Raw genomic sequence first — 23702 nt, forward strand, 5'->3', positions numbered from 1 at the left:
AGATCTGTGACTTCTAAAAACTGATCTAAGCACATTTAATGATAACATTTAAAAATGAATATTTAAAATAGTTTCATTAAAAGTGATATATGTGTGTGTACACTTTATAGGCTAGTCACAAGATGTCCATCGGGCAAGGTAAATTCAATGAACTAGAATCAGCCATCTGAAGCATTCAGTTATACAGTAAATGTTTTTCTTTGTTTGTTGTGTTTTCTCTGTACTCCAGTTTTTATGGGAGTTAGTCGTGAGGGAGATACCGAACAAGACGATGCAACCACAAAATCCATTCCTCCCTGCCTCCGTTCCTTCCTGTCTTCCATTCTTTTTTCACTTTTCCGCTCTAGCTTTGAAGACCTTAGATTCAGTAACAATTTCACTAAATATAGTGCATTCTGTGTCTAGCACAATAATAAAATCTTGCAAATTAGGATGGGTTATGTACAGAAATACTCCTCTCCTCTGTGTAGATAATATCTTTTATTTTTTAATTTCTCCCGTGGGTTAGAAGAAGCTACTAAATTTGTTCTGATAGATGTCTCTCCCACTTTTAAACTGAAATGCAAACTTCATTTGGATTTCAACAGTTGTTTGTTTGTTTTTTCATTATTGTCCTCTCCCTGTTTAAAATTCAATCTAGAAGGCCGCATTGTATTCAATTGTTATGTCTCCTTCTCCTTGGTATTTCCTGGTCAGTAATAGTTTCTCAGTCTTTTTAAAATTTGTCATGACCTCGGCAGTTTTGAGGAGCCCTGTAGTCAGGGATTTTGTAGAATGCTTGAAATTTGGGATTGTCTGATGTTTATCTTAGGTGTTATGTGTTAGATTTTCTAAAGAATGCTATAGAGTTAAAGTGCTCTTCCTATAACCTCCTGTAGGAAGGTATATGAATCTATATGAATTATCATTGATGATGTTAACTTCAGATAATAAGGTAGTGTTGGCAGAGTTTCTTCACTGTTAAGTACTAATTTTCTCTTTCCATCCTCTAGTTTTTGGAAGTGAGTCACTAAGTCCAGCTTATCCTCAAAGTATAGAGGAAAGAGGACCTTTTTGAAATATAGGATGTACCCTCTGTTGAGGTAGAGAGAAATGGATGGATAAAAGCAATGGCTGGGTTTGGATCTCATTGTTAATACTTCACTGGGGACACGCAAAAGGAGCCACTCTCCTCTTGAAAGTGGGTAGACCGCCGTGGGGAAAACTCTCCTACCTTAGGTTATTAATCTTGTTCATAGCTGCTGCTATATCCATTAGGTTCTGGGCTCTGCCACTGAGAATTGAGACCAGCTACAATGGTTGAAGTGGCTGGGAATCTCTCTTCTCTATTCTTTCATGCTCAAAGAGATTAGAATGGGTCCGTTCACATTACTACCATAGCTGTGCAAGCCTTGCTGTTTCACACTTGCTGATGTGCCATTGGTCAAAGCAAACCACATGGCTGGGTCAAAGTTGATGCCAGAGGCGTCAACAAAAGGGTGAACACCCAGAGGTGTGATTCAGTGGAAAGTCTTCATTTAACAGTCTACACATCTGAGTAACAAATAGCTAGTTGAGAGTAGAACCCAAATCAGTCCTACTTCAGTGCACCTCCCCGCTGCAGCATATTGAAGCCAAGACATAGATCTTGTTCTTCCATTATGTTTACTAAAGCAGGAAATCCAACTGATACTTTCAGGTTTTCAGTAATAAAGGTTGACACAGAGTGTTCTGTTTAACCTTTTAGATAATTAGCACATTCAGCGGACCATATTCTTTCCTCAGCACTTTTGCTGTGTTCAAGTACAGAAAGAGTAAAAGGATAAGAATAGGAATCAAATGGCTTATGGACCATATCTCGTTTTGACTATGTAGGTGGGTAACCTTTAACAAATGATTTACCCTTTTTTGGCCTTAGTTTAATTATCTGTAAAATGAGGATGTTCAGTAGCTTTAAAGATTTTCAGCTCTAGAAAGTCCTATGATATGTTCTTTATTTTTAATTCACACATTTTCTTTCTTTCTTTCTTTTTTTCTTTTTAAACTCTTACTGTTGATGAGAACAAGTTAAATACTTAAATCTGGCTAGGTCCAGGAATGGAATGGTTAGCAGAAGTTGTCTAGGTGGGTGCTTAACAGCATAGTCAGAAGCAGAAAGAGATTCAAATCCCAACTCTTTCACCTGTAAACATTAAGTCCTCAGGTTTAAGCATTGAGAGTGACTATAAGTGGTAATAGTTATAGTTACCTCATAGTTTTGAGAGGTTCAAACTGAGTAAGTATTCAAGAAAAGGTGTTTACCACTATTTTTAGGATAACTATTATTGGCAGTAACAAATCAGATGACACTTTATCTCATAATATGTTAAATTTTGTCCTCTACTATATGATTTTACACTAAGTACCCGAGTTGTATCTTAGAAAATTTTTCACAAACCAGACCTTGCACTCTGAAGATGGGTTTGTGGGAGATTTTTCAGTCCCTTTTACAGATGACTAAACTGAGGCCAAGTCTTTCTCTGTAAGTCTTATTTCTGTGTTGGGCATCTAGAAATACAGTCAAATTAGGCCCACCATGTCTGTTTCCCAAGTCTAGTGTCAGATACTATGGAGGGTTGGTTTTATTTTCTTCTTCAGTTTTTTGTTTTTTTGTTTTGTTTTGTTTTGTTTTGTTTTAGGAGCTACTGGGCCTTAATTCACACAGTTCAGGATGTAGAAACTGACCTGTTTTGTCACCTGATGATCTTTTCCAAGAGTTTGATTTCCTTCTGCCTTGAACTGAAGTCATTTTGGGATATAAATTTTATCTTCTTAACTAGATTGTAGATACCTTGAGGATTAAAGAAGCATTTTTGATATCTTTGTTTTTCCCCAAGCACCTAATACAGAAACATGAACATAATACATGTCCTAATAGGTTTTTAATGTAGCCCAAAGAGTTCTTAAAAAGCAGTGGAATTTAATAGCAAATAAGTTTAGCCACCATTCTGTGATAGACATGACATCATGTATTTAATTTATGGGATAGACTTTAATTCTTAGACAAATTTCTTTAATTCTTAATGCCAGGGTTTTAATTTTCTTTGTGTCTTTGAATAAATTCTTCAATCACGAATATTGCCCATCCTTTTGAACCAAGAGACATATATTAGTATCACTAAAGCTGATTCATTAATGCTGAAACTATCTTTGCCCTATAATTATGGGAGAGTAAGTGTGCATACATTAAATAAGAGGAAGTCAAGACTTATAATGCCTATTCTTGAGCCTGTGCTGAGTGGGGCTCACAGTACTTGGAAGAATCTTCCAGAACCACACATTGTTAAATGTGGTTTTGGCAGGTGCCATGTCACATTGTTCAGCTATCCCTGGTTCCGAGGCTGTTCTTATTGTCGTTTCTGTTGTTATTGTTTTTGTTATTATTTTGGTTCAATTTGCAAAGACATCCATCCTGCTCAGTTTTGGCAAACTGATCTCCTTTCTCATTGGTAAAGGAAGAAATGCCTTCTTTAAGAGATGAAACCACTGGCGACATCTCCTAAGACTTGAGGGCAGGATGAAATGTCTATGACAGACTCTGTTTCCGTCTCTCTCTCTCTCATTTGCTTTCTGACAAAATTGAAAAGAAAAAAAAAATGCCTTCCTTGAGAAACTGCTGCACTCTGTTGTTTCTGATTTTCCACATGAAAGGATTCTATTTAAGCACAGGAGGGTCTAGGAAGGCTGGCTTCTTGTTGAGCAAATATATTAATACTTTTTTATCCTACAACTTGTAGCCTGATCAACTGCAATTATTTCAGGAGCCAGAATAACCCAGGATTCTGAAAACAAATACATCAAATGCTTTTTAAAGTCAGGACTCAGGCTAAATACAGAACAAAGAAAAGGAAGGTATTTACTGCATGCATTACCCTCCCATGTGAGTGTTTACAAAATAGATGGACAGACTTGAAAGAGTAACAGTGATGGAAACACCATGTCATGCCTTGAATGGACTGTGTGTTCTTGATTATACTGATCAGCATTTGCCCTTTAGACTGACATCGGAAACTCCACCCACAACCTGCCCCAGGCTGCTGGAATCTGTGTGACAGTATAGCAAGATTAACTTTAAGAAACACACAAAAGGCAGGAAACAAATAGCGCTGTTGTCATCTTATTGGTTGGCGTCCTCCTGGGATGATCTATAATCATTTCTTCAGCTTAGAAATCAGCCTTGTGGTCTTGGGAATATTACTGCAGCTCTCAAGCTCTGTGGGTTTTGTCCCTTCTATTGTTTATAAGAGTTGATTCATTTTGCCATTAATTTTAACAGAGATAGAAGGTTTGCTTTTTCACTGCCGGTATTAAATTTTGGAGAAAATAAAGCAGAACAGTGAAAAGAAAACAAACTCTGGCTCCTTAAATTTATTTGCAGGTCAGTAGTGTTAAATTTCTTTCCATTCAACATGTAAGAAGCTTTAAAAAAAAAATACTGTCCTTTTAAAAAAATGTGCTCAAACATCAGTGTGAAAGGATGTTAGGAGAGAATCATTATCATCTCTGTGTGTTTACAAAGAACATGCATGAATATATACACACATAGTCAAAAAAGTAGTTCTTTAAGAATCCCATGCCACGGAAGATTTAATTAACCTTTTCACTAGGAAACCAATTCTGCTGGCTGCCTTCATTACCCCTTCCTTCTGTTCCCACCCCGTGGCTCTCACACTTTATTTCTTTCCTCTTCTTTTATTTCCCGATCCTTTGGCCCATTCTTTCATCAATGATCCCATTGTTAAATCTGCCAGCTGGTGCTGGAGTCCTTTATTCCTCTCCATTTTTGACTGCAACAACCTTCCTTCCATGTCTGAGCTTTGGCTGTTACCTGCTTTACTGCATCTCCTACTCCTTCTCAATGTTTCACTCCAACCCAGGAGTATAAGGTCAGTTGAAAAGTTTGACAGTCTACAAGGAATAACGCTTTGAAATATTATTTTTCCCACAGGGCATAACAATTTGTCTTAAATGAATGTCAATTATGGAAATGAAATCAAAGAGATTTCACTACAAACACTCACACACGCACACAGAATTTATTGAATGCTATAGGAAAGAATTCTTCATTATCCTAATCCTACTAGTACTATGTTTTTTTGTTTTCAGTTTCAGATATTAAAACAGATTCCAGAAACAAGGAAGTATGCCCTCCTGCAAATACTGAGAAAGATATTTAAATGACATGTAAATAAGCATTCTCAAGCAAACTTTTTAGAAGTTATCTTTTTTGTTGTTGATGATGATTTATAGCTGTTTTCCCCACTGCATTTCCTCCTATCTATTGTTAAAGGAGAGTGAGGGTGTATATTCACATAACCCCCATGCTTGTAATGCCTAGACATGTTGGTTGCTAGGTAACAGAGTACTATGAGGGAAGCAGGGCGCAGAGAGGGTGTATCTCTGATCTAGCAGAAATGCAGAAACCACTGCAGGAGGGAAGCTCTCTGCATTTCCTTGCATTTTTGCTGAACTAAACAGAATTATTATTGCATGACAAAGTACCACTTAGCCTTATGGAACTTCCTGGCAGTTACAGTTTTCATCATTGCTGTAAAGAATCCATAAGTCTTGCTTATTTCTGCAAGGTTGTATGATAGGTTTACTCCACCAGATCAAAACTTTGTTGTCCGTGTTCCTGTTCCCTTTGGTTCCTTTTAGGTAACTAAAGTTCCGGTCACCAGGTCCTTGAATGGAGGTGTTAGTTTCTAATGTGTTGCATCCGAATAGACTTTTCAGAAAATCCTCATATCTTGTTTAATCATTTATTTTTTTAAAGATTTTATTTATTTATCTGACAGAGAGAGAGAGATCACAAGTAGACAGAAGCAGGCTACCTGCTGAGCAGAGAGCCTGATTTGGTGCTGGGATCAGGACCTGAGCCTAAGGCAGAGGCTTAACTTCATGACCTGAGCTGAAGGCTGAGGTTTAACCCACTGAGCCACCCAGGAGCCTCTTATCTTGTTTAAACGAAACTGTAGCTAGAGTAAAAAGTCATCTAATCAGGGAAAATTGCTCAGAATTCCACCATTGTCAAAAAGGAAAAGGAAAACTTCTCTTCAAAAACCTTAATTCTTAATTAAAACAAATGGGTTGTGTTAGGGTCCCTAATCAAAGGAGCGAGACTGATAAAAAGCGAAGGTCAAGCAAAGCTTTATTTCGCTCCAAGCATCGAGAATCAAACTGACCGGTCAGGGCCATCTCTTGCAAAGAGGGGACCCCTCCCAGCCTCACAGACTAACTTTTATAGAGGTAGTTTGGCCAGGCTATACACAGGTGGCCAATGAGATTGCAATACACAGAGAAAACTGCACAGTCATACTAGGTCTGCCACACACAGAAAAAACTGCTAGGTAACACACAAGTTACCATTTGAATTGGTCATTTGAATTGCCAATTGAATTTCAATGTACCCTGGTATATATATGTGCGCCCCACTGATTGGATGTCTTCACCTGGCCTGACCTGGCCTTGTATCTGTTTGCAAGTAAGTTCCTCTGGGAGGGGCGGGGTCAATCTAAGTTCACTGCATAAACACAAAATGACTCCTTTGGCCAGCCAGGCCCTTACAGTTGCATGGAAGTATTAGGCATCAAAAAAGAGTTAGAGATGGGTCAGTTGATTCTTGAAACATTTCCGGGGTGCCCAGTATGTGCTTAGGTACCGGGCACTGATGTTACAGAGGATGAGACAACATCTGGCCCTCCCCATATGTGTGGGGAGAGATAGATATACACAGATAATTACACTATGGGAAACCTCAAAGCAGAGCATAAGGAGAGACTTTTGGGAGGACAGAGGTGGCGGCAACCAGCTAGGCCTGGGGGAATCATGAGGCTTCAAAGAGCTGTGTCTTGAACCATGGGCAGTTTCTCAGAGAGGGAAGACAAGTGACCTTTACCGGCTTTCTCAGGACATTCTTCCATCAGTACAAAACACTGTTGCATAAGGATGCCTTTCTGGACCTCTTTACCCACGTGGGATTCATTCATCATATATTCTCTCAGCTCCTTAACTTCCTTCCTTCATGGGCCAATCTCAGTTTTAGCTATATATTAAACAGTTTTATTAAATGCTTTAATGAAGATCACCACTTTTTTCCATGTCGAGATTATGTTCCATCAAGGAAGGGAACACAGCTGCTTTCTCACATTATTCTATGGAACAGCACAGTACCTTGCACATGGTAAGAACTTTGTAAATGTTGAATGAATGAGTGGGCAGAGTCACAAATCATATCATTTTGGCAACTGCCATCCGTGCTTTCATAGTGTGAGTGGCCAAGTTCATATTCCCTGTCTTTGATATTCCTCAAAGGAAAAAAAACAAACACACTATTCTTAGTACACTGGCCTTCATCAGTTATGCCATATCTATTCCATCATAAATCTAAAACTAGCAGATATATTCTATAGCTTTAGCCTTTTGCCTAGTACACATAACATGAAGGAAAGCACTGTTCGATGAAATCTATAGATAAAACGTGAAAAAACTACTGGTTCTTCCTTCTCTCAATTACAGTGGCTACAGTAATCTCCCAAGAGTCCATTAATAAATTACTGTGCGGATGGGGGTAAGGACTGACAACCACCAAGTCCTTAGTTTTGTCAGACTTCAGATTATTCCCTCGATCTATACAGCAGTCCCCCATCATCCAGGGTTTTGCTTTCTATGGTTTCAGTCACCCACAATCCACTAAGGACTGGAAACTGATCATCCTGACAATGAAAAGGTTAACAGTTTTCTAATACAACGTCATAGTGCTTGTGTCATTCACCTCACTTCATCTCATCATGTAGGCATTTTATCATCTCAAATCATAAGGAAAAGAAGGCTGAGTACAAGGCAGTAAGATATTTTGAGAGACACAATATTCACATAACTTTCTATAGTACATTGTTATAATTGTGCTATGTTATCATTTATTGTTGTTAATTTCTTACTGTGCTGAATTTATGAATTAAACTTTATCAGAGTACACATAAAAGGGGGAAAAAAACATAGCGTATATAGGGTCCAGTACTATTCATGGTTTCAGGCATCCACTGGGGGTCTTGGAACATATCCCTTAGATATTCTGTTAGCCCCATTGTACAAAGAAGACTCTGAGGTCTCGACAAGTTAAATGATACTTTCTAAGCTCACAGTAAGCAAAGAAGAGAACTGAATGTCAACTCTAGGTCATTTTGACCCTAAAGGTATTTTCTTTTCATTAGTCCTTTCTCCTCTTGCCATCAGTCTTTACTATCTGAATTCTGAGAATCATACACACACACACACACACACACACACACACACACACACACACAAACACCTATCAACTATTTTCAGAGTCCAAACTTGCCATTTAATTTCCATATCATCAGGGAAATTTTCTCAGTAGGAGAATTCTGCATTAGGTGAGACTTCTCAGAAGTAGAAAAATTATTTATTCATTTATTTGGGGGAGACATCATAGTTTGTTGCCTCTTCTTTTTTTGTTTTAAGTTTTTATTTGAATTCCAGTTAGTCAATGTTCAGTGTAATATTAGCTTCAGGTGTACAATTGAGTGATTCAACACTTCCATCCATCACTCGGTGCTCATCACAACAGTAGCACTCCCTCCACATTTGTCATTTTGCCCATCCCCCACCAAACTCCTCTCTGGTAACCATCAGTTCGTTCTTTCTAGTTAGTAGGGGTCCATTTCTTGGTTTGCCCAACCCCCTTCTCTCTCTGTCTCTGTGTCTTTAAAGTAAGGAGACCTTCTGATCAGTTCTTCATCAGCATTTATAAATATTGAGGACTGGTGCTTATTCTGACTTAGGGAGAGTCAAGTGGTCTACGGTGAATGCACTATTGGGTTGAATTAGAATCAAGTTTTCTTTTCAGTCTGCTTGTTCAGGAATGTAAGTAGTGGACAATGGGAGGAACCGACAATGTGAGAAGACTGTTTCTTTCATAACAGAATGTAGGGTTCAATGTCTCTTTATAACTGAAAATGTGAATATGTAACTTTCACTGTTCGTAAATAGAGTCCTTTATCTTCTAAGAAAACTCTGTAATTTTATACTTAAAATATTTCTAGCCTAAATATATCTCACTTAAATCGAGGGAGTTAATAAATGTTTTCACTATGGTTTATTCTAGAAGCTTTGAGAATCTGGTAACATAATTTGCACTAAAAGCACTTAATTTTTTGAGAGCCATACCAAACTTGCCATTACTAGCTTCACAAATAGAGAGGGCAATTTGCTAATGGGGTTCCATTTGTAGCAGTTTATGGACTACTTAACTACCCAATTTACTCACTAAGGCACTTCCAAATATGAACCAGTCAATATGAAACATTGAATGGCTTTTAATTCAATAGAACACTTTACCTATTTAGATAGAAATGAATAGACATATCAAAGTGACATTCATTCTGTAGTCCAGTTACTGGTGACACAAGACTGAGCAGAGCAATAACAAGAACTCCTGCATGACAAAACATATAACCTAGCAGGAGAAACAAGTATGAATTAAAGGTTTGGGAGGCAAATTCATTCCAAACTTAGGAACAAGACCGTGGGATAGGAGGGATCTTGGTGAATTCAAGGAATGTGACAGAAGATAGTGAGCTTTAGAGAACCATGGGCAAGAGGATGTGCTGTGGGAGTTGAGGCTGGAAGGTCAGTAAGCAGGAGCTAGATCGTGAAGGACATTGCAGGGAATTGCTTCAGTCTGAATGGCTGTGTCCCTCCAGATTCATATTTGAAACCTTAATGCTCACCATGTTATACTAGGAGATCTCTCATCTCCTTTGGGAGACATTAACGTCATGAGGGCGGAGCCTTTGTGAAAGGGACTCGTGCTCTTATAAAAGAGCTCCTTACCCCCTTCCACAGTGTGAGCACAGGCAACAGGTCAGCAGTGTAACAACTTGGAAGAGGGTCTCACCAGAACTGGACCATGTTGGACCATGTTAAAGCTATTAGGCTTTCTAAGTACAAGTGCTAAGTCGTTGAAGGTTTTTAAGTAGGGAAGCATCATGATCAGCATATCAATCTAGAAGAATCAGCCTTGCTGTAGGCTACAACAATAATGAGAATAGGAGAAGATAGAGACAGGAGGTTAGTAAGAGAATTACTGCAGTTGCCAAGAAGGAGGTGATAGTAATTCAGACCATGTAGGTGTAAAGGATGTGGCTGAATGTGAATTTCTTCACTGGAGCTGTTCTTAATTCCATGTGGTTGTAACTGACAGCACTCTTTGGAAAGAGCTCTGAGCTAGGAGTAGAAAGAAATGGTTTTAAGTCTTTATCTGTTTCACCTTCATCTTCTTTTTGTTTTGTACCTTCTCTATAAAAGGAGGTAATGATGTTTGGGTGTTCTATCCCTTAAGCTTTTTTAAAGAACAGATACATAACAAAGACTTAAAATATGTTAAGTGCTACATCATGTAAGAGGTAAGCAGTTCTTACTCCCTATAAATATTATAACACTATAAATACTGGTTTTCTAGACTACCAGATGTACATTTTTTTTATTATTCTTTTGAGTTTCTAGAGTGGATATAGAAGTGCAAAGAAATGAACTGTATAAATCATGAATATTACAATTTAGATAGTATATGAATATGACTTAATATTAATTGACATATTGATTGAACCAAACTGTCAAAATGTCTGTACTACCATGATTTCCAAACCATGGTCCATGTCCAGATTTAAGTGTAGATACAGAAATAAGTGTTCACGTGCATCCCCAGGTCTCAGACTGTTGAGCATGAGCAGTATGTCTTCGAAAATTCTCAGAAAAACCCATTGGTTCCAGGAAGGGGAAGAAAGTGCATTTCCAGATGTCAAGACCACTCTAGTTTAGAATCCCAGCACCTTTCCTTTGCAGAACACATGGTTCAAAACATCTTCCTACTCTAAGTCAGAAACTAGCAGATGTCTTTGTCTTAGATACATTTACAGTTGGAACATTCACACAGCCCCTAGTGGAAAAAACAACCAGTAGAATTCTTGTGTTTAGATTATATGAATTAATGAATTCATTTAACTTATTTTGGATGTTAGAAATCTCTAACCTCTGACTTGACATGAAACATATATGCATATATGGTCCTCATCTGTACCATGTTGCTTTGCTTCTAACAGGGATTATACCACTGATATGTTGATTTTGATGGTGCTTTAAAAAAAAAAAAAAGGAAAAAGAAACACTTAACACTTCATTTATTTGCTTTGTCAATACCATTCTCCTAACTCCCTCTGTCCGTTTATTAAACTAAACATTTTAGACAGTGTGGTTTATTAGCTTTGCTATGAGGTTATATTCCACAGATATCTGACCTTTTTTAATCATTGTGTGGCCAAATGAAATAAAGCACATGCATTGAAGCAGTGAATAAGATTGGGGGTTAGTGAGTTTGATGGAATCACAACCAGTAATTTTAAAATGTGACTGAATTCTTCCCACATTTAAAATCTTTCATTATGCTACTTCAAAGCTAATTTCTTTCTTGTTTTTCTGAATAGTTGCTTCCATTAATCTCACTTTAGGTAATGATGGTAATGATACAATTATATGTAATCATTGCCTGAATTCAATATGCGACACATCAGTCCCTTTATGTAGTGATTGTACAGCTCTCTACAATCTTTGGATTTGGAAAGTTTCCATTATGTCTTGCCAAGATGAGATTCAAAAGTCTCTGACATTTTGCATAACATCAGTCAAGACGGGTGTTCCAACTGTCCCTTGTAGTGATTGGGCAAACTCATCCATCTGGCTGGTTCTAGTTGAAGCTGCGGGTGAAGACGTGAGACAAGCTGAGCAGGGTTCACTGTTTACATAAATTCCAAAGCACTTAAACTATTCAGAGAGAAACAAAAACAAAAACTAAGAATAAAAACTTTGAAAAAGGCCTTTAAGAGTACAGGTGGCCAATCTGTTTAAACTACTAATGACACAAATCACAATCTAACTGAATTCATTACATTTTTGTGCAAAGTGAATATTTATTTCAAAAACTTTAAATATATTTTCCTAAATTTACAGCTACTGCTATTACCAGCTATCACTCAGTATTAGCCTGTTTCTTAAAGTACTCGTAGCAGATGTGTGCTTGCATTTCTTTTTGTTTTTGTGCCATGTAGATATAAATTTGCTTAAGTTCTGAAGACACATTTCAACACTTATTCAATTTAGTTCAATTAAGACTTAATATTTTCTCTGTGTTCTGACACAGTAGAGTTGAACATGCCCATATCTTTCTAAGAATTAAATAATTAAATATGCAAATGGCTTGAAGGTACTAGCTTACTGTTTATTCCATGTTTAATTTCTTTCTTTTAAAAAATCTCATTCTCTGAGGAAAAATAGCAGGGCTTCTTTAGTCTCCAGTAAATGTTTACAATTCATCATTTTACCTTGACCTGTTGAATTTGGCTTGTTGATAAATTTTTTAAAAGATGCTCTTGGGGGGCGCCTGGGTGGCTCAGTGGGTTAAGCCTCTGCCCTTAGATCAGGTCATGATCTCAGGGTCCTGGGATCGAGCCCTGCATCAGGCTCTCTGCTCAGCAGGGATCCTGCTTCTCCTTTTCTCACTGCCTGCCTCTCTGCCTATTTGTGATCTCTTTGTCAAATAAATAAATAAAATCCTAAAAAAAAAAAAAAAAAGATGATGTTGGTACAGTGTGGTATGGGTTGCAGTGGGGCGGGGGATGTCAGTCACTTTCACTCACCCCCCAAGTCTAAAATGGGCATTTTTTTTTTAAATCCCTTCTAGTACATCTAAATAGATTTTCTCCCTAGTTCTGAAACACACCTTTTTTTTTTTGTATTATATTAGCTAGCTGATTAGCATCTATCCACTGATTTTAAAGGTATATCAGATTTAACTTAACCAAATTGAAAACACTTGATTTTCTCTCTCAAATTTAATCTTCCTCTTACTCATATTTGTAAACAGACACTACTATCAACGAGTGGCTCCAATCAAACAAGCGAGCAAACAAACAAACAATTAAATTAAAACGCTCCTGCTTCCTCTCTTCTCTATCTCTCCATCCCAGCCACTGACAAATCCTAGAAGCATGACATTGAATACACAGACTACACTGCTCCTGACTCAATAATCTACTACCACCATCTCCACGCCACTACCATCTCTCCCCGGGTCTGCTGGAATGATCGTTAATTAGGGTCTTTGAGTCTATCTTTCCCTTACAATTCTGTTCACATTCATTGTTAAAAACATAATTTACTGTGTCTTTTCCTGTTGTAAACCTGGAATAAAATCCAAATGCCTCAAATGGTCTTTTAAAGCTCCTTGTAAACTACGCAACCTTACTCTGCTAGTGCATCATTCTACTCTCTACATTCTTGACTGCTCTCCAGACATCGTGCCCTGTTTCGGATGTCCTTTCTGAGCACCTCAAAACTGCTCTTGTCATAGGGTTTTAGCACTGTCTGTTCTCTCTATCAGGAATGCCCTTGTCCTACATCCTTGAGAGAGGCCTTCCCTGATCTCAAGTCACCTTTTCTCATACCCCCTTATGTTAGTTTTTTGCAGAGCTTTGCTATTTTTTTCTTGATTGATTAATTGATTGATGTCTGCTTCTTCCATCAGAATGTAAGCTTCACGAGAACAGGGACCTGATCTCTCATGTTTATTAATTATGACTAGGGTATAGAGCTATGCCTAGAACACAGAGTGAGCCCAATAAATATTTGCTGAATAAATGGATAAGCCCTGAGAGGAATAGTTAATGACACATATATTGGACGATGTAAGCTGGAAAGAGGAGCAGACTCAAGTGAAATTTTCTTTCCAAAAGAATCTTTAGCCAACTCTAGAAGAGTAGTCCAGGGCCCTCCTGGAGTAACACTGTTGCTTCCTCTACGATCCCACTTCCCTCTTTTCCTTTCTCTGCTCTTCATTTCTTAAATACTCCTTTTTCCAGCACTATTTTCAAATTGTGACTGGGTAAGGTGGAAGGAATTCCAAGGTAAATTGGAAAATATTCCTACACTCATACTCATAAAGCCTTCCTGCTTTGAGGGGGAAAAAAAAAGATGCACATGGATAGCTATGACTCACATTAGAAAGCTGCTGTTAGGGAAGCAGACACAATCCAAGTCTCTCCTCAAAGGTCAACTAAGAGCATATATATCAGCATGAACACTGGAGAAAATCATACCTTAATCCACAGGGACACAGCCAGGCCACTGTGTTTGTTTTATTAACATGTAATGTATTATTTGCTTCGGGGGTACAGCTTTGTGAATCATTGGTCTTACAAAATTCACAGCACTCGCCATAACACATATCTTCCCCGGTGTCCATAACCCAGCCACCTAGTCCCTTCTCCCCCACCCCCCCAGCAACCCTCAGTTTGTTTCCAGAGATTAAGAGTCTCCTATGGTTTGTCTCCCTCCCAATCCCATTTTGTCTCATTTTTTCCCTCCCTAGCCTGCACAACCCCTCAAACTGGCTCTTAAATTCCTCGTATTAGAGAGATCAAATGACAATTGCTTTCTCTGATTGACTTATTTCACTTAGCATAATACTCTCTAGTTCCATCCACTTCATTGCAAAAGGCAATATTTGGGGTTTTTTAATGGCTTCACAGTATTCCATTGTGTGTGTGTGTGTGTGTGTGTGTGTGTGTGTGTGTGTATACCACCTCTTTATCCATTCATCCATTGATGGACATCTAAGTTCTTTCCATCGTTTGACTACTGTGGACATTGCTGATATAAACATTCGTGTGCAGGTGCCCCTTCAGATCACTACATTTGTATCTTTAGGGTAAATACCCAGTAGTGCAATTGCTGGGTCGGGTAGCTCTATATTCAACTTTTTGAAGAACCTTGATAATGCTTTCTGGAGTGGCTGCACCAGATATCATTACCACCAACAGTGTAGGAGGGTTCCTCTTTCTCTGCATCTTCATCAACATCTGTCATTTCCTGACTTGTTAATTTTATCCATTCTGACTGGTGTGAGGTAGGATCTCACTGTGATTTTGATTTGTATTTCCCTAATGCGGAGTGATATTGAGCACTTTTTTGTATGTCTTTTGGCCATTTGGATTTCTTCTTTATAGTCTTCTGCCCATTTCTTGATTGGATTATTTGTTCTTTGGGTGTTGAGTTTGATAAGTTCTTTATAGATTTTGGATACTAGCCCTTTATCTGATATGTCATTTGTAAATATCTCCCAATCTGTCAGTTGTCTTTTGGTTTTGACTGTTTTCTTTGCTGTGCAAAAGCTTCTGATCTTGATGAAGTCCCTATAGTTCATTTTTGCCCTTGCTTCCCTTGCCTTTGATGATGTTTCTAAGAAGTTGCTGTGGCTCAGGTCGAAGAGGTCCTGCCTGTGTTCTCCTCAAGGATTTCAATGGATTCCTATCTCATATGGAGGTCTTTCATCCATTTTGAGTCTATTTTTGTGTGTGGTATAAGGAAATGGTCCAGTTTCATTTTTCTGCATGTGGCTGTCCAGTTTTCCCAACACCATTTGTTGAAGAGACTCTCTTTTTTCCATTGGGCATTCTTTCTTTCTTTGTCAAAATTTAGTTGACGATAGAGTTAAGGGTCCATTTAAGGGCTCTCTATTCTGTTCCATTGATCTATATGTTTGTTTTTGTGCCAGTACCACACTGTCTTGATGATAATAACTTTGTAATAGAGCTTGAAGTCTGGAATCGTGATGCCACCAACTTTGGTTTTCTTTTCCAACCTACCTCTGGCTTATCAAGGTCTTTTGTGGTTCCATATAAATTTTAGGATTATTTGTTCCATTTCTTTAAAAAAAATGATGGTATTTTGATAGAGATTGCATTAAATGTGTAGATTACCTTAGGTAACATAGACATTTTCACAATATTTGTTCTTCCAATCCATAAGCATGGAACATTTTTCCATTTCTTTGTGTTTTCCTCCATTTCTTAGATGATCTGTCCATTTCAGTGAGGGAGCTGTTAAAGTCCCCTAGTATTATTGTATTATTATTGATGTGCTTCTTCAATTTTGTTATTAATTGGTTTATGTAATTGGATGCTCCCATGTTAGGGGCATAGATATTTAAAACTGTTAGATCTTCTTGTTGGACAGACTCTTTAAGTATGATATAATGTACTTACTCATCTCTTACTAGAATATTTGGTTTAAAATCTAATTTACCTGATAGAAGGGTTGTCATTCCAGGTTTCTTTTCATGTCCATTAGCATAGAAAATTGTTTTCCACCCCCTCACTTTAAATTTGGAGGTGTCTTCAGGTCTAAAATGAGTTTCTTCTAGACAACATATTGATGGGTCTTTTTTTTTTTTTTTTTAATCAATTCTGATAACCTGTGTCTTTTGATTGGGACATTTAGTCCATTTACATTCAAGGTAACTATTGAAAGACATGAATTTAATGTTGTTGTATTGCCTGTAAAGTGACCATTACTGTATATGCCTCTCTTCCTTTCTGGTCTTTTACTTTTAGGCTCTCTGTTTGATTAGAGGACTCCTTTCAAGATTTCTTGTAGGGGTGGTTTGGTGTTGGCAAATTCTTTTAGTTTTTGTTTGTCCTGGAAGCTTTTTATCTCTCTTCTCTTTTCAATGACAGCCTAGCTGGATATAGTGTTCTTGGCTGCATATTTTTCTCACTTAATGCTCTGAATATATCATGCCAGTCCTTTCTGGCCTTCCAGGTCTTTGTGGATAGGTCTGCTGCCAGTCTAATATTTCTACCACTGTATGTTACAGACCTCTTGTCTCATGCTTCTTTCAGGATTTTATCTATGTCACTGAGATTTGTAAGTTTTACTATAAGATGATGAACTATGGACCTATTTTTATTGATTTTGAGGGGGTTCTCTGTGCCTCATGGATTTTGATGCATGTTCCCTTAGCCAAATTAGGGAAACTTTCTGCTATAATTTGCTCCACTATACCTTTTGCCCCTCTCTTTCCTCCTTCTTCTTCCCCTTCATCTCCTCCTCCTCCTTCTTTTTTTCTTCTTCTTCTTCTTCTTGGATTCCAATTATTCTAATATTATTTCATCTTATGGTATCACTTACCTCTCGAATTTTCCCCTTGTGGTCCAGTAGTTGTTTATCTCTCTTTATCTCAGCTTCTTTACTCTCCATCATTTGGTCTTCTATATTACTAATTCTCTCTTCTGACTCATTTATCCTAGCAGTGAGAGCCTTCATTTTTTTATTGCATCTCATTAATACCTTTTTTTAAAAATTTCAACTTGGTTAGATTTTAGTTCTTTTATTTCTCCAGGAAGGGATTTTATTTCTCCAGAATGGGATTCTCAAGTATCTCCCATGCTTTTTTTTTTTTTTAAGCTCAGCTAGCACCTTGATAATCGTCATTCTGAATTCTAGTTCTGACATATTATTAATGTCCATATTAATTAGGTCACTAGCTGTTGGTACTGTCTCTTTTTTTTGTTGTTTGTTTGTTTGTTTTGTTTTTGTAGTGAGTTTTTCCATTTTGTCATTTTATCCAGATAAGAATAGATAGATGAGAGAACAAAATACTAAAAGGTTAGTAATGACCCCAGAAAAATATACACTAACAGGATCAGGAAGACCCAAAACTAGAGGGAGAAGAAAGGAGGAAAAAAATAAAAGAAAAAAAGAAAAATAAAATAAAAAAGATATCTATTTGTGTATGTGTGTGTGTGTATATATATATATATATATATATATATATATATTAAGCTGGTGAATAGAACAGAGCTAATTTGGGGTGTATTTTGGTCTGTCAAAAGAAACTACCTCCCCAAATTTTAAAGAAAGAAAATCTTACATATATACAAAAATAAGGGTAAACACAAGGAAGGGATGGAATATGACTGTAAAGATGAAAATTAAAAAGGATTCTAAAACAAAGGAGGAAAGAAGTTGGTTGAAAAATGAAAAAGAGAAGAGGAAAGAATGTGATAAGGCTGGAGAATAGAACAAAACTATGTGCTAGATTTAGGGAATATTTGATCTATTAGAAGAAGTTGTATCCCAAAATTTTAAAGAAAGAAAAACCTATATGTTTACGAAAATAAGGTTAAATACAATAAAGTGATAGAATATGACTATAACAATGAAAATTTTTAAAGATTTTTTTTAAATGTATTGATAAAATAGTTTAAAATGTTAAAATAGGGAAGAGGAAAATTTTTAAAAAATAGAATAAGAAAAAAATAAAATTTAAAAAATTTAACTTTGTAAGACCAAAGAATCATAGGAAGAAAGTCATGAATTCTATGTGTTACTTACCCTAGCTCTGGAGTTCTATTTCCACTGATCAGTTAACTTCGTCATGGCTAGATGTTCTTGCTGATTGTCTGGTGGAAGGGCCTATTGCAGTGATTCTCAAATGTCTTTGCCCAAGGTGGAATTACACTACCCTCGACAGGGGCCAGGTTAAGTAATCTGCTCAGTTTTGCTCTCAATAGCTTTTGTTCCCTGAACCCTTTCTGTAGAGCTTTGGAGGATGGAAATGGAGATGGTGGCCTCCCAATCTCTGGTGTGGAGGAGCTGAGAGCTCAGGCCCTCACTCCTTAGTGCACCCTCAGTGAAAAGTAGTCAGTCCCCCCCCCCCCCCCCCGCGTCTCCCTGGTCTCCAGCTATACTATGTTCTCACCTGGCCTGCAATCGGGCATTACTGTCTCTGGCGCATGTCACCGTTTGGAGTCTCTAAACCCAGCTCATTTCTGCAGTGCATTCCTGTGCTTCTCCTCCCAGAGAAAGGAGGAGGATTCCTCCCCAGATCTGCCACTTGTGGGCTCCCTGCCCAAAGAGCTGTGGCCTAACTGTGCCTTGGTACCTCAAGCAGAGATCCCATTCCTTGCTTCCATCTCTGCAGCCAACTTCCCCACTCTGATACCTGGGAGCTCTGCCACAGTCAGACAGCTCTTGTCTTTCTGTGACCCCATGGGTTCTGAGACTATACTACCTCTATGAGAAGTCCACCCCCACTTAGTTTCTGGAGCTATGTCCCTCAGTGGAGTAGACTTCTAGAAGTTCCATTTTTGTGCTCCGCCACTCTACTGCTTATCCATAGCCGCCTGCCCCCCAACCCCGCTGTGGTCTGTCTTCCCATATATTGCCTTGGATTCACTTCTCTGCACATCCTACCTTCCAGGAAGTGGTCGCTTTTCTGTTCCTAGAACTGTTCTACTCTTCTCTTCTAATTCCTGTTGGATTTGTAGGTGTCCAGAATGGTCTGATAATTATCTAGCTGAACTCCTGGGACCTAATGATATGTAAGTGCCCTACTCCTCCTGCTCCTTCCTTTAATAAGGAAGTTTTAAATACCTTACCAGATTTTTTTCTACCCTGGCCTCACTTTGTACAGCTACTTATAACATGTCAAGTCCAAGCTTTAAAAAGATTTACCTATTTTGGTGTACTGATTAACTCCCTTTTCTTATGAAGGAAACAGAGTAGTAGCTGTCAGTGTTTCAATAGGACAAGTGAAATTGTGAGATCATAAAGAATATATGTATTGGTCTATTTCCCTGGTTTGTGGCGCAGACCTTCAAAACCCTTGTGATTTTTCTAAGTGACAAGAATAGTAGGAGTATCTTTTGCTTTAGTATTTGTTCTTTGACCTTAATTCCTGACACAGAGTTTAAATCCCTTGAAACTTTCTGGGAGGTAGGAAAACCATTTGTTTTAATGAGGCAACTCTTGGTGGGCTTCTGGATCGGGGCTGGTCACAGAAAGACTAAGCCATTATTAGAAGCTTAGAATTTTCAACTCTACCCCCCACCATTCTCCAAAAAGAGGAGAGGAGCTGGAAGGGGAGTTAATGATTGATCATATCTGCCTGGATGCAGCTCCATAAAAATCCAAAAAGTATTGTGTCCAGAGAGTATCTAGAGTTGGTGGATATGTGAAGGTGCTGGGAGAGTGGCTCAGAGAGAGCATGGAAGCTCTGTCATTTCAAGCACCCCATTTCTACATATCTTGCCCTATATATCTCTTCTATCTTACTATTCCTGAGTTATATCCTTTTATAGTAAACTGGCGGTCTGATAAGTAAACTTTTTTCCTGAGTTCTGTGAGCCATTCTAGCAAACTGATCCTTCTTTCCTAAGGAAGGAGTCATGGAAACCTTTAATTTATAGCCAGTCAGTCAGAAACACAGAGAACAATCTGGATTTAATATTGAGATCTGAAGGTAGGGGATAGGGAGCAGTTTTAAGGGATTGAATCCTTAACCTATAGGAATTTGATATTCTACTTATGTAGATAGTGTTAGAATTGGGTTAAAATATGGGACAACTAGCTACCATCGCAGAGAATTGTTCAGTGTGTGAAAAACCTCCATATTTGGTGACCTGAAGTGTCAGAAGTGAAGTGTTCTGTGTTAGTAGTAAAGGAGAGCCACACAGGAGAAATGAGTTTTTTCAAATAGTTGTTCAGGAAGGAGTTAATGTCGCCTCTACTTTGTCAGCCTACATTTCCTAAATCAGTGCCCCAAACCCAGAAACACCTAATTAAGATCCCGAAGGAGAATCCTATCAGAATCCATAAGATCTAGAGCCCCTTTAGATCAGCAAGTTATCACCACAGGGCAGCTTTTCCTATTTCTTACCAACTGTACCAGAGTTTCTTGAGTAGAACAAATAAGTTCAGTATGATCCATGAGCTCCTTCACACATAATTCTAAGAATTTTGTAAGTCTTTCTGTGGTGGAACTGAGAGGATTGAAGATAAATCAACTACTGTTCAGGGCTGAGGTCCTAACACTAATCTCCCTTATTGAGAACTTTCCTTAATCATATATATATATATTTTTTTTTTTTGCCAATTTTTTACCTTTCTCTATAATTTCCCCCTGTGAACATGAAAGTTTGGGCTAATCTTTGGAATCTGACTAGATGCCACTCTTGCCATACCCAGAATATAAATCATCTTGTGTTTTAGTGTAATTTTCTTCCAAGATTCTTTCCTATGGTATTTCTACTCTAGCTTGACCATGATCTTCTCTCCCTATTCTTAGACACAGACTATAATTAATTCAGATTGAGACTCATGTCTCCTGACCCTCAGCTCAGCAATTTTTACTCTATAAATGAAACTACTGCCCAGATCTATTGTAAATATTGATTCTAAAAAGACTTCAGTGTAGTTCAATTTGCTCAAACAATATGGAGACAGCTTGAATTTCTCTTAGGATATTAGCTAAATACTTTTAATGTGTGTGGATATTTTTACAAATAAATTTAGGTAATGTATACACACAAGTTAGATATACATCCTAAGACTATTTTCTTGATACTGTAGACTGTTAGCAAGCAGAATAAAACAAAACAAAACCAAAATAACTTGAAAATTCAAAACCAAATATTGTTACTCAAGTATTTCATGGGAATTGGCAGTGGCAACTAGAATCTAAATGTCTTTAGAAATCAAGAATCTATAGGTATTATGGATGGAACACAGACATCCACTGCTGAAACATGTGACTATTCAATTGAAACCCGTCAATCCGGAATAACAATGGATTATTGCCCTGAAAAGAAAAGACTATTACATTCAAACAAACCTGGGAACAAAAATCCAGAGAATGGTGCTTTCATTGTCATGACTCTTTAGTCATCTTTGGTTATTCTTCTTTCTTAGTTTTTCTACTTAATAAGGGTCTTTGCCTCAAGGCAGTTTCATGATCCACTGAAATCTGAGCAACTCATGGGTCTAAATTTTCTACCATTTCCTTGAGTTCAGCATCAGGTGTGACCATCCAAGGGACCTTTATAATAATGAAATTTTTGAAAATACTTGGTGACCTTTTTTAAAAAAATTTGATATGTTGGACAATTAACAATAAATTCTCCCCATGGATAAAACAATGTAATTCCAATATTTCTTGAGGAAAATATCAAAAAGAGTAGAAGTGGTATAAGCACAGTTAGTTCTGAAAAACAAACACTTGTATCTTCCTCATATGGAGGAGAAAGAATAGCTTAAAGTGATTGCAATTTGCCAAATATTAAAATTTGTCTTATGCAGGTTTCTGTGACTCTAAAACCAAAATTATTTTCAAGACTTTAGGCTGTTTCAGGTATTCTGTCTCAAGAATGCTGCGTTAGCTCTTTTGTATAGTTATGAAAAAAATATGGAATATTTAACATTCCAATTGCTCAGCTTCCACACACACTAAGCAACAGTAACTTATTAATCTCCCCCAATAAATCCCAAGTACAGAAAAGATTAAGGTGCTGTGCATTTATTTTGATTAAAATAATTTATGTAAATTTTAATTCAAATTAGGCTCAGCATTAGGCACCTAGAATATTAATTCAGGAACTAGTTTTATTAGTCCAGATTCACATGCAAGAGTTTTGGCCAAGGACATTGAAGCGCCACTCTATCTTTATTAGCCATCAATTGGCAACCATTTATTGGGTACCTTCAAAGCATTGGGGAGGAGTCTGAACCTCAAAAAAATCACCATCTGTTTGGGGCAGCATGACTAAATCACTTGAAGCCATTTGAAAAAAGAAACAAGATAGTTCATAATTAAGTGCTAATTTGCTATAGAAATTCAAGGAAGCAGAAGGGTACTGAAAGCACCTGGATTCCCTGAAAATTCTATGGAAAACTTTCCATTTTGGGTAGCCTTAAAAAAATGTGGAGAAACTTAGGGTAAATGGAGAAGCATGAAGGAATTCATAGGCAATGAGTACAAAGGTGTTAAGTCATAGAATGAGGTCAGATAAATTGATGTATCAGATTCCAAAGAATCCTTGTAGTGCGTGTTGTTTGTCTGAGTAAAAGTAGAGACCTTGTGCTTTTTCATCACCTTCTATCTCATGCATAGTGCCTAGCATGGGGTATGAACCTTATAAATACAGTATGGTTCTTCACTGTAAGACAGAGGAGGGGCACCTGGGTGGCTCAGTGGTTTAAGCCTCTGCCTTCGGCTCAGGCCATGATCTCAGGGTCCTGGGATTGAGCCCTGCATTGGGCTCTCTGCTTAGCGGGGATCCTGCTTCCTCCTCTCTTTCTGCCTGCTTCTCTGCCTACTTGTGATTCTATCAAATAAATAAATAAAATCTTTTAAGAAGAAGAAGAAGAAGACGATGACAGAGGAGTCTGGATTTGATAGAGGAAGTGGGAAATATAAATTTGAAAATAAAAAAGTTACTGTCTTATTTAAGTTGGCATATACTTGCTGATTTTATTGGTATCACTTTGCTAAAAAGATTGTTAACTGTAAGTAAAAGTTTATTCAGTTACTTATATATACATAAGAGTAGAAGTGAGAATAGAATGAATAATGATTGGATAATTCATTTTGATTCAAACTTCTTTATTGTATCATCAGATAAAGTTAATGATTGGTTTGCATTTGCACTCCTGAGCACATTTTAGCAAAAGTAAAATCAAGTCTATTTTGACTGGAAGAAAAAAGAGCCCTGAGTGGAAAGTAAATTAAAGATAAACATGGCATACTCATTCAGTCAGTCATTGTGGTAGCCAGCCTCCAAGATGACCTCCGGTTATCTCTGCCTCCTGGCATCGACACTCTTGTATAGTTTCTTCCTATATGAGTATGAGCTGGTGTGATAGTGTGCAACTTGGAGAGTAGGTCATAAAAAGCAGTGTGACCTCTGTCTCTGTCTCTTTTCCCATTTCTGGAATCACTCTCTCTGGGGGACACCAGATTCCATGTTGTGAGTTGCCCTGTGCAATGGCAT

Source organism: Mustela nigripes, chromosome 8 (genome assembly GCF_022355385.1).
Source record: "Mustela nigripes isolate SB6536 chromosome 8, MUSNIG.SB6536, whole genome shotgun sequence".
NCBI lineage: Eukaryota > Metazoa > Chordata > Mammalia > Carnivora > Mustelidae > Mustela > Mustela nigripes.